At 40.6% G+C, this 12434-nt stretch overlaps 1 pseudogene; it reads right to left on the minus strand.

The window, feature by feature from the left end:
- Nucleotides 1–774: 774 nt before the first annotated feature.
- LOC148005870 (cytochrome c, somatic pseudogene) lies at nucleotides 775–1191 on the minus strand (annotated as a pseudogene).
- Nucleotides 1192–12434: the final 11243 nt, after the last annotated feature.

Here is a 12434-nt window from a genome sequence, read left to right on the forward strand (position 1 = left end):
TAGTTAATTTGGATATAGGTTTTCTATCTTGTTTCACTTGTTCTTTGTACTGTTCTCTTCATTTCTATTTATGGATTTAAGTCCTGGGTTTGGTTATTTATTACCATCTACTCCTCTTTGGTGTGCTTACTTCTTTTTGTTCTAGAGCCTTCAGTTGTGCTGTTAAGTTCCTAGTATAAGATATCTTTATGGAGGAACTTACTGCTTTAAGCATTTCTCTTAGCACTACTTTCATTGTGTCCCAAAAGCTTTGGTACGTTGTATATTCATTTTCATTGCATTCTAGAAGGACTTTATTTCTGTATTTCTTCCTTTTTTAAGTGTTAAATACTCTTTATTTGATATCATACATTAAACACAGTAAATGCCTTTCAGTGATGAAAGGCAGCACAATTGATGTAGGGAATTCTAATTAAAACAGCATTGTCAGGAATAGTTCTGTCCTGGTGTTTAACATTACCTGTCAGAGGCCAGTGAATACACACTGAAGCACGGGTGAGTCTTCTTGTTTCTGAGACAGTGATAGAATTTTCCCAGTGTTTAAACATATTCATATACCCAGATATGTAAATCTAAGTATAAAACCATTCAATAGATTTGAGGCGACACTCCCATATTTATGGAAAGTAAAACATTACTAATTAAGTTCAATCTTATCTTGAGAAAGGGAAAGCAGTGATAACATGTATACAACTGGAAGAGTTAATTTAAAAAAGATCATATCCACTTTATGGCAAGTCAGTTTTGCTTAAATCGGGGCTGTCCAACCAAAACATTGTTAGCCATTCATGATCTGAATTTGGTGTATGAATTAAATTATGGTATACATTAAAAGCCATGAGACATTTGTTTTGTAATAAATAAGGCAGTAGAATTACTCATTAGTAGCCTTTTTAAGATAAGCTATTAGGTCTGTCCTTTCTCCCTTCTTCTTAATTCCAGCGAAGATAATTTTTTTCCAGGGATGTACTTTTTGGGATTTTCCAAATACTCCATCAGGGTATCCTCTCCTCAGGTGATGCCTTTGTTCTTGTTGGCATCTGTGTAAGAGAATCCAGCAGCCTGGTCTGTCTTCCGCCCAAACAGACCACGGAGATTTGGTCCAGTCTTATGTTTGCTTCCTTTTTCCACAGTGTGGCACTGGGCACACTTCTGAACAAAAATCTTTTTGCCTTTTTCAACATCACTCATTTTAAATTCGGTCTGGGCTGGTCAACACCATAAACGATCAGACTCTTGGACAGACATCCAGCTCTCTCCTGCATTTCGTCCTTAATTAATATTTCATTTAGTAGAGGATGATTTGGTTTTTATGAGTGTGTAAGTTTTCTGTGCTTTCTGTTGTTTCTATTGTAGTTGATATCTATCCATAGGATAGGATGCAGAAAGTTATTTCAATTTTCTTGTATACACTGAGACTTGCCTTGTGTCTGAGTATGTGGTAAATTTTGGAGAAAGTTTCAAGATGTATTCAATATACTACTTGAAGTTTTTTTCTCTTAAGACTTATTTATTTATTACATATGAGTAGACTTGAAGAGGGCATCAGATCTCATTTACAGTTGGCTTTGAGCCACCATGTGGTTGCTAGGATTTGAACTCAGGACCTCTGGAAGAGCAGTTGGTGCTCTTAACCACTGAGCCATCTCTCCAGCCCTATTGAAGTTTTAGCTAGAGCAATAAGACAACTAAAGGAGATTAAGGAGATACAAAATAGAGATGAAGAAGTCAAAGTATTTGCAGATGATATGATAGTAGACATAAGTGTCCATAAAAATTCAGTAGGAAACACCTACAGCTGATGAACACTATCTGCAAAGTGACTGGATACAAGATTAACTCAAAAACCCTCCTATGTACAAATGACAAGGAGACTGAAAAAAAATCAGGGAAACATCCTTTACAATCAAAGAATCAAAATATCACCAAACAAGTAAAATACGTGGATGATAAAAAATCTTCAAATCTTGGAAGGAAGAAATTGAAGAAGATATCAGAAGATGAAAGATCTCCCATGTACATGGATCCATTGGACTAACATAGTAAAAAATGGCCGCCCTACCAAAAACAATCTAAAGAGTCAATGAAATCCTCATTGAAATTCCAACACAGTTTTTACAGACCTTAAAAGGACAATTCTCAACTTCATATGGAAAAATAAAAACCCAGTATAACTATAATAATTCTGTTCAATATGAAAGCAGCCACCCCTGATTTCAACTTGTACTACAGAGCTATAGTAGTAAAAACGCCATGGTTTTGGTACAGGAGCAGACATGTTGATCAATGGAATTGATTTGAAGACCCAGACATAAATTCACACACCCATGAATGCTGCTTGTGCCCTGAACTACCCGCTGCCCAACCCTACTTGCCTTTGAGGGTTGGGGGTGTGGTAGAGCAGAATCAACCGCACAGACTCCAGGAGCAGATGAGAACAGCTCTGCAGCAAGCTTCTCTGAACACTGCTGCAAGCTCCTTTAATATTCTCCACTCACACCCCATTGATTCCAAGAAAGTATCTCTTCCAAACAGCAGTTCCTGATTGGCTAGCATTGTCTACGTCAGCCATCCTTGGTCTATCAGGCAGTCTTCAATTAGGTCCTCCAGCAGGAGTTGCTTTTGCAGCTGTGCAGGCCCCTGCATTTATGGTGGCCACCCCAATCCTCCTATACATGAACATCTGGTTTGTGTGTTTTGTTTTGTTTTTTTTGTTTGTTTTTTGATTTTTTGTTTTCATAAAGATGCCAGAAATGTAGCTAGAAAAAAGAAAGCTGATGACCACAAATGGACTAACAGAAAGTTAGACCACAAATGATGCTGGTCTAACTGGATGCTGATATGTAGAAAAATCCAAATAGATACATATCTATCACCTTGCACAAAATTCAAGTCCATGTGAATTAAAGATTGTAACAAAGAACCAGATACATTGAGTCTTGTAGAAGAGAATGTAGATGAGAGACTTAAATGCATTGGCACAGGAGACAACTTCCTACAAAAGAACACTGATAGCACTAGGCACTAAAAAAAAAATCAACAATTGATAAATGGGAACTTATGAAACTGAAACATTATTTCCATAAAGGATACTATCAATAGAAGAAAAAGGGCAGCCCCCACCCCAGAATGGGCAAAGATCTGAAAACTGGACAGGGTCCGTTGCTGAGGACAACATCCACAAAGCTCATTGAATGCAGAGAGGTCAAGCTGGTATGTGTATGGAGGCGTCACCTCCACATTCTAGTTTCATTGGCATGAGTAAGTTCTATGTAGGCTATGGAAAGAGAAACCTGTACACCAACTTAGCCACAAAACCCTTGGCCTACTCTGTCTTGCCTACAAGATATGCTGGGGCCATGATGGCAAAGAAATAGTGGGAGTGGGCAACCACTGTTGTTAAGTTGGGGCCCGTGCTATGAGAGGGAGCCCATGCCCTGTCCTGGTTGGCTGGCCAGAAACAGGAACCGTGATTCTGAGAGAAGGGCACTGATGGGAACCCCCAATTTGGACTCTCTCCACATGATGTCTGCTTGTGGGTCTCTGCACCTGCTCCCATCTGCTGCTGGAGGAAGCCCACCTGATACGAACTGGACAGGGCACTGGATGGGATGGAGAACAGCAGAAGAACATGGCCCACCAAATTAACTCATCAGGCCTCATGTAAGCTCACATAGAGAAGGTAAGCCTGGGGCCTGCATGGGTCTTCAACAGGTTCTCTGTGTATATGTTATAGCTGTTAGATGGGGTGTTTGTTTTGTTTTGTTTTGTTTTGTTTGTTTTGTTTTGCTTTGTTTTGTTTTGTGGGAGTCCTAACAGTGGGGGCATGTGCATCTCTGAATCTTTTGTCTGCTCTTGGGACCATAGCCCAGTAAGGGTGGAGTTACCTTGTCCAGCCTCTGTATGAGGGATTTTGCCTTGTGGTATATCTTATTTTGTTTTATTTGGCTGTCATCTCTTGGAGGCCTGCTTTCATCTGAAGAGAAAAATGGAGAGGGAGTGTATTTAGGAGAGGGAGGAGGTGGGATGGGGGACTGGGAGGAGTAGAGGGAGGGGACACTGTGGTTGGAATGTATCATATGAAAGAAGAATCTATTTTTAATAATTAAAAAAAACATTCCATGTAGTTGGATCATAAGAGTGACCTAGGGGAAGGGGATGCAGACATGGATCACAAATAGATGTATAGTTATACCTCATAATGCTGGTAAATTACGATGCTAAAATTTCAACTTGAAGTGGATCTACCTCATAACAGTTTTTCATGAAAATAGAATTTTATGATAGTATTTTCTTTACCTCAGTCACTTTTTCAGACTGAACGTTTAGTGGTGAATAAGGCAGGCAGTAGTGCCAGACAGGGGAAAATTACTACTTACCAAGGCTGCACACAAAAATAACTCTACTATTTAAACGATCTTTTGATGAAGCTATGAGCTGTGAACATTTATTTATTGGAAGCCCAACCGGATGTGAGGGAGGGATCTGAAGGCCTCCTGTGCATGTAGTATTTAGTTTGATTTCTGTATGAATTGGGATCAGCCATTAACTAAGTTATGAGGAATGAAAGGAAACACTCTGGCCAGATAGCTAGCTGTGAAGGGTCAGGGGAAATTATGGGTGGCCTGATGTCCCCAAAGCACAGCATTTCCCTTTTCTTTTGATTCCTGCTATAACACTAGCAGCTTGTCGGGTGCCAGTCTGACAGCGGATGTTCAGCAAGCATGTGTTGGATAAAGGGATGACTGGGTTTTAGAATAGTTCTAAAGCATAGATGGCCAGGAGCCAAAGGGATTGGGTGGGAGAAACCCTTAAAACAGTGATCAGATAAAAGCAAATGACAAACATTTAGAAAGGAACCAAGGAAGTAAAGGCGTTAATAAGTTTATCAAGTCGTGAAACAGATTTACCCACTCTGTTTAGAATGTCAGTTCCCAGACTGCAGCAGTGTATGAGAGTGAGGGGGTCCACTGTTTAAAACTGCATGACTTCTATGTACAGTGTACGACTCTAAGCAGTGGATTATCCTTTGTAGAACAGGCCTTACCCTTGGCAATTCCATACGCCTCGTAGTAAACCTTAGCACTCATTGCTGATGAGTGGGACAGGGTAGGGTAGCACTGCTTAGTTTTCCTTCAGTCTGGCAGCGTGACGACTGACCAAGACAGAGAGTTATTATTGCATAATTCTTAAGTCACATTACTGGATTGTTTGACTTGGCCAGAAATTAAAAGCTTACTACAGGCTCACTGTGGTGAGTGATTGAGGACTTGCCCCTTTTCTTTTCTATGACAGCATTGTCCTTGCTAAACAGTCACCACACCCAGAGTCAATTTTCTGAGCGAATTAAGCCCTTGCAATAGGAAGACAAGGAAAATTGGAACCTTGCTTAAATTGTTGTTTGTTCTTTCAGACTTTATAATCATCTAAATGAAAATTTGCTGTTTTAACCATCTAATCTGGCTGTCTCTGACTGAACATGGTATAATTTAAAATATTTATTTTGTTAATTAGTATTCTTTACCTTTCACATGAAATAAACTGTAAATATCCATATACAATGCCATTATTGTAATCCATAAAAAAGGTAAAAAAACAACAGTAGCTTTTAACTCTTTCCTGGATGAGGTCTAGTTCATGCACTAACCTTTGACCAGAAGATCCTGAAAGCATGAATTATGTAGAATCTTTTTTTAAACCTGTCTTCATCCAATTCACTGGGTCTTGAATATAGTTATTTGCTATTAAAATTCTATTTTCTTTTAAAGCTATTCAAAATTTTCTGCTGTATATGGCCACAGTACCTTTGAATACAGGTATAACCAAGCTCTCAAATTTAAAGATAATAAACATCTAAAACTTTCTTTAAAAGTTGTATCAAGGACCCTGCCAGGGCTGTTTCTGTACCTGGGCTTTGAGAACTTCTGTCCCAGACTCTCAGGCATGAAATGGTGAGAATATTTAATTTTAAGTAGGGGACATGATAAGAAATCCTATGCATCCATCATCACCCCTAGAACTTATGAAGCAAAATGTAAGTTTTTAGGAATGTTCAAGCCCTGCTGATAGTAGCAGTAATCTTACTGCTATTATCATGGGTCCCTAGTAGTAAGGAAATAGATATACTGTTGAAAACTTATACAACAAACACCGGGAAACTACCTCTAACATCAGGAGGTGATTTTGAGTGGAAAACTATTGAATTACAAAATAAGACAGAGTGTGGATGTTTTGCAAATCGACCAAGGAAGGCAACACAAGTTAATTCCAGCATTTGATAGAACAAAAATACCACAAACAGAGCAAAGGATGCCCTGGGGACTCCAAAATGCTAGTATATGGTGGCCGACAGAAGCATCTCTCTCTCTCTCTCTCTCTCTCTCTCTCTCTCTCTCTCTCTCTCTCTCTCTCTCTCTTTCTCTCTCTCTCCCCTCTTCTCACCCCTCTACAGGATTCTCCAGTAAGCTTCCAAAACTTTAGCCACCATAATGCCACCATTACCATGAGTTTTACAGACCAGTGACACTGACAGGTCATCTATTATTCTTCACTGACCATGATAGAAAAAAAAAGCTTTTTAAGAACATCACAGTTCTTTGGAAAGTTTCTTCAGGAATAATCAATGAAGCAGAAAAATTTCATAACCATAAAAGTTGGCAAGTTGCCCTGATAAAAATTGTTACCATATTGTAATAAACTCCGGGGCAGTCATGTTCATCAAGTTGCAAGAAAATGTCATTCCCTTAAAAGAAATATTAGCTTTAAACAGGCTGATCGGTGTTAGTTATTCTAAGTCACTGGTGTAACTGAAACCCAGTACCTGGTTTGTAATAACCAGTGGCAGATAAGTCAGCTAAAGTCACAGTGGTTTGGCTGTCCTCTCTAAGAGACACAGTTAATATGAAAATTCTCAATAGCACCTGCTTAGCGTGTTTGCCTCCACACAAGACTTCCAGGTTCTTTGTATGTTTGCCAAGTATTTTCAAATGAGTCCCCTGGGAAAATGACCTATCAGTAATTTTGGGGGCATTTTCTCAGGCTGATAGGAGAGCAGTCCTTTGATCACACTGACGGAGCGTGCACTTCCGGGTTTCTGAGTACAGAGGAACCTTATGCTTGTGCAGCTAGGCAGAGCTGTGTGCCAGCACTGAGCGTTTCTCTGCTTTACTAAAGCGAAAAGCTGAATCTCTGATCTACATGGTGTGGAAACATCTTGGAGCTTAAAACAACATTTAGGCTTTTTTCAGTTGCATCTTTCGAAATGCCGGTCATGTGCTTGTTCCCATTCCTCATCTCAGTTACACCCTCCTCCCTTCTCAGTCACCCCTTCCCCTCACACTCTACCTAACGTTTACATCACACGATAGATTATTCAGGCAGGGATATCTTCTTCCTTTCATTGGAAGTAAACTCTGATAGCATGTAAAGAACCATTTACAATAAACAGATAATATAGAAGCCCTCCTTTCCTTTTTTTTATCTGGAAGAGGTAGGAGACTAAAGGTTACTTCAAAGTATCAAGTCCTCTGAGGGGGTAGAACAGAAGGGATTTCACATCAGGAAATCTTGGGAGGAAAAGCTGTTTGGTCCTGGGTAGTGTTAGGTTTCTTGTTTCACAGAGGGCATAAGTCGCGCTAATTAAGATGAGAGCAAACCCTGGATGCCTCTTTCTTCCTAGGCCGAAGAACAAATCTGTCATAATATCGCTAGCTTTCCTTTCACTGGGTCTAATTTCCAGATCGAATTATTGTGTGTTCTTGTGTCTTTGCATTGCAAATAAATCAGTTTTATAAGTAAAAAAAATTGTTCAATGATTTCACTCTTGTCTATCATAACAATATTGAGAATTGGCATCCTTAACCAGGGAAATGTGGCTATTTTTATTTTAGAGAATAGTTCCACACATCAGTTCTGTGAGGAAAAGAGCTGTTGTCTGGATGAGGAAATCTAGACTTTGCAGGAGTTAGGGAGCTAAGAGAAATATGACCACCAGGATGTGTGGAGAGTGGAGTCCGCTGGATTCACATGAGCAAAGACTTTTACAAATGCATTTATTTCTTAAAAATTGCTGACAGCAGGGAAGATAAGCACTGTACAGAGCTTTGGTGGTTCTAAAGAAGGACTGTAGTAATAGCAGAGTACAATTCGGCTGGAGACCGCCCTAAAAGTTACTTCAAAGTACAGGTTCAACCAGGTTCTTGAGAAACTTAAGGCAGTTACTCAATTTCAGCCTTGATTTCTGCAGTTGATTACATTGTAGCGTAAGGTTTCTCCACCAAGCTGTAATAACAGTATTGCTCCTCCTATGATGCTTAAAAGATACTGCCAGTGTAGAAACAGGCTTCCACAGACTGTGCTGTGAGCAGCCTCCTCAGGCTGGTAAACAGTTTCCCTCTACATAGACATCAAGAGTATTCAGTGTGTTTTACTATATTTAGCTATGTAATATTCAATTAGTGAATTACAAACAGCAAATCAAGTTATGAATGAAAATAAATCATTCACTGTCAGTGCAGGGTGGGAGATGCTGTCATCGATTGGTAACTTTTTGTCAGGTAAACTCATTTGCAGAGGATTGTGGGAAGTTTTTTTTCTTCCATTTTTATTAAATGGGTATTTCTTGTTTACATTTCAAATGTTATTCCCTTTCCCGATTTCCTGTCCATTAGCCCCCTCCCCCCTCCCCTTCTATATAGGTGTTCCCTTCCCCATTCACCCCCCCCCATTACCACCCCCAACAATCCCCTACACTGGAGGTCCAGTCTTGGCAGGACCAAGGGCTTCTCCTTCCACTGGTTCCCCAACAAGGCTGTCCTATGCTACCTATGTAGTTGGAGCTATAGCTCAGTCCATGTATAGTCTTTCAGTAGTAGTTTAGCTCCTGGAAGCTCTGGTTGGTTAGCATTGTTGTTCTTATGCGGTTTCAAGCCCCTTCAGCTCTTTTGTCCTTTCTCTAATTCCTCCAAAGGGGGTCTTGTTCTCAGTTCAGTGGGTTGCTGCTAGCATTCGACTCTATATTTGACATGCTCTGGCTGTGTCTCTCAAGAGAGATCTATATGTAGTTCCTGTCATTATGCACTTCTTAGCTTCACCCATCTTATCTAGTTTTGGTGGCTGTATATATATATATGGGCCACATGTGGGGCAGGTTCTGAATGGCCGTTCCTTCGGTCTCTGCTCTAAACTTTGCCTCCCAATCACCACCTATGGATATTTTTGTTCCTCTTTTAAAGGAGTGAAGCATCTGCATTTTGGTCATCCTTCTTGAATTTCATGTGGTCCATGCATTGCATCTTGGGTAATTCAAGCATTTGGGCCAATATCCACTTATCAATGAGTGCACACCGTGTGTGTTTTTCTGTGATTGAGTTACCTCACTCAGGATGATATTTTCTAGTTCTACCTATTTGCCTATGGATTTCATAAAGTCATTGTTTTTGATAGCTGAGTAATATTCCATTGTGTAGATGTACCACATTTTCTGTATCCATTCCTCTGTTGAAGGGCATCTGGGTTCTTTCCAGCTTCCGGCTGTTATAAATAAAGCTGCTATGAACATAGTGGAGCACGTGTCTTTGTTATATGTTGGGGGCATCTTTTGGGTATATGCCCAAGAGAGGTATAGCTGGGTCCTCAGGTAGTTCAATGAACAATTTTCTGAGGAACCTCCAGACTGATTTCCAGAGAGTTTATACCAGTCTGCAATCCCACCAACAATGGAGGAGTGTTCCTCTTTCGTGGGAAGAGTTCTTATGAATTTCACCAATATGAATCTCTCTCTCTCTCTCTCTCTCTCTCTCTCTCTCTCTCTCTCTCCTCTCTCTCTCCTCTCTCTCTCTCCTCTCTCTCTCCTCTCTCTCTCCTCTCTCTCTCCTCTCTCTCTCCTCTCTCTCTCCTCTCTCTCTCTCTCTCTCTGTTTATGTCTCTGTGGGTGTGTGTAAAATTATAGAAAATTTATTACACATAATTTATCAAAATATAACTACACAGCTTCTCTTTACTTATAAAATGTACTAAATCACATAGAAGCATGTACAAAAATATATGAGGTAGAGGATGAAAACACAGCTACTGTCTTGGTTAAGCATTGTAAAAGCCATTGTTGTACTTCTAATTGAATCACCTTCCTCCCAGGCACGTAGCTAGACACCTATGGTCATCATTTCTCTTTTGTGTTTTGTTTTTTAACTGAAAATAATTTTTTCATACAGTATATTCTGACTACAGTCCCTCCTCATAACCTCCTACCTTGCTGACTACTATCCTTTTGTCTCTCTGTATAGAGAAAACAGATAAATAATTAAACACACCAGAATAAAACAAATCAGAAAAACAATAAGAAGAAACACATACAGAGAGAGAGAGAGAGATACAGAAAATCATTAAAACCAAAAAAATGGAAACTGTAATATATAAGCAAGTGACCAGAAAGGTAAAAATTGCCTCCCTCTCAAAAAAATATTCCAAAAGCAGCACCATTGGGTTTGTTTTTTTGTTTTTTTGGTGTGTGTGTGTGTGTGTGTGTGTGTGTGTGTGTGTGTGTGTGTGTGTGTGTGTCTGTGTGTCTGTGTTAGCTATGTACTGCTGGGCATGGAACCTGGCCTAATTGTGGTTTGGATGCACAGAGAGATTTCATTGGAGAAAATGGATGTTTGTAAGTACTTATCAGTTGGAGATAGTTTCTGGGTTGGGGTGGGGTGTTATGATCAGTTCAGCACTGAATCCATTGCCTTGGACCTGGGCAGGTTCTGTTCATGTTGTCACAGTCTTTGAGTTCATATGTTTGTCAGTCCTGCTGTCTGGAAGGCACTGTTTCCTTGGTGTCTTTCATCCCCACAGGTATTTCCAATCCTTCTGCTGCCTATTCTCCATGTATCTCTGAGCTCTGAGGGGTGGGTTTTGATAACAAAGTTCCATTTAGGGCTGAATATTCTAAGGTCTCCCACATTCTGCACAGTGTCCAATTGTATGTCTCTCTTCTAGTTCACATCTACTACAGAAAGATTCTCTCATGATAGATCAGCAAAAACACCATGTATGGGAGCTGCAGGATGTCACCTTTATTTTTCTTCCTTTTTAAAATTACCTTTGATTTTGTTTTACAGTCCAGACATTATCCCCATCCTGTTCTGCCCTCAAACAGTTCCTCATCCCTTTCTTCCTTCCCCACTCCAAGAGGATGTCCCCATACTCCCACACCCTACCATATCTGCCAGGATTCCCTATTCCCTGGGGCCTTGTATCTCAAAGGTTAAGTGTATCTTCTCTCATTGAGGCCAGATGAGGCAGTCTTCTGCTGTATATGTGTCAGTGGCCTTGGACCAGCTAGTTAGTGTATCCTGCTTGGTTGGTGGCTCAGAGTCTAAGCGATCTCAGGGTCCCAGGTTTGTGGAGACTGCTGGTCTTCCTATGAGGTCACCTTCCTCTTCAACTTCTTCCAGTTTTTCCCTAATTCAACCACAAGGGTCTCCAACTTAAGACCATTGGTTGGTTGTAATTATCTGCTGACTCAGTACTTGTTGGGCCTTTCGGAGGGCAGCCATGCTAGGCTCCTGTCTGTAAGTACACCATAGCAATATTAATAGTGTCAGGCCTTGGAGCCTCCCCTTGAAATGGGTCCCAATTTGGGTCAGTCACTGGACCTCCTTTCCCTCAGTCTTCTCTCCATTTTTGTGCCTGCATTTCTTTTAGACAAGGACAATTCTGAGTCAGAGTTTTTGACTGTGGGATGACAGCCCAATCCCTCCATTTGATGCACTGTCTTTCTACTAGAGGTGGATTCTACAAATTCTCTATCTCCACTGTTAAACATTTCATCTAAGGTACCTCTCTTTGAGTCTTGAGATTCTTTCACCTCCTGGGCCTCTGGTACATTCTAGAAGCTCCCCCCCACCTCCTACCTCTCAAAGTTGTATATTTTCATTCATTCTGTTGGCTCTCAGGGTTTCACTCCTAGTTCCTCCCCCAATACTTGATCATGTTCCCCTTTTCCCCTGCCCCTGCCTCTTTCTCTCCCACCCAATTCCCTACCTCCCTCTGCCCTCCAGTTTCCTCTTGCTCCCTAGTAGGATTGAAACATCCTCACTTGGTCCCTGTGGGTTGTTTTAACACACCAATAGTGTTTGATTTCCTCATAGGTTCATGGCCTAACTAGACTCAGGTTCTTGGCCACCCAAGAATCAGGATTGGGTTACTTCATATAAAGTGGGCTTTAAATCCACTTAGAGAGTGGTTGTTTACTCAATGTTTGTGTGACTATTGCACCAGTATTAATATTCAGGCTGTCCTTTCCCCTCTGGTAGGGTCCAGGGTCCCTTGCAGTACCATGAACACCAGTCAGTACAGCTCAAAGCCCTAGTTAGGCACTACTGGTCTTCTCCATATTCGATTAGTCATGTAGATGTTTCCTTCAGCAATAAGTGTCAGTTTGTAAG

Source organism: Rattus norvegicus, chromosome 5, assembly GCF_021556685.1.
Source record: "Rattus norvegicus strain SHRSP/BbbUtx chromosome 5, alternate assembly SHRSP_T2T, whole genome shotgun sequence".
In the NCBI taxonomy this organism is placed as follows: Eukaryota; Metazoa; Chordata; class Mammalia; order Rodentia; family Muridae; genus Rattus; species Rattus norvegicus.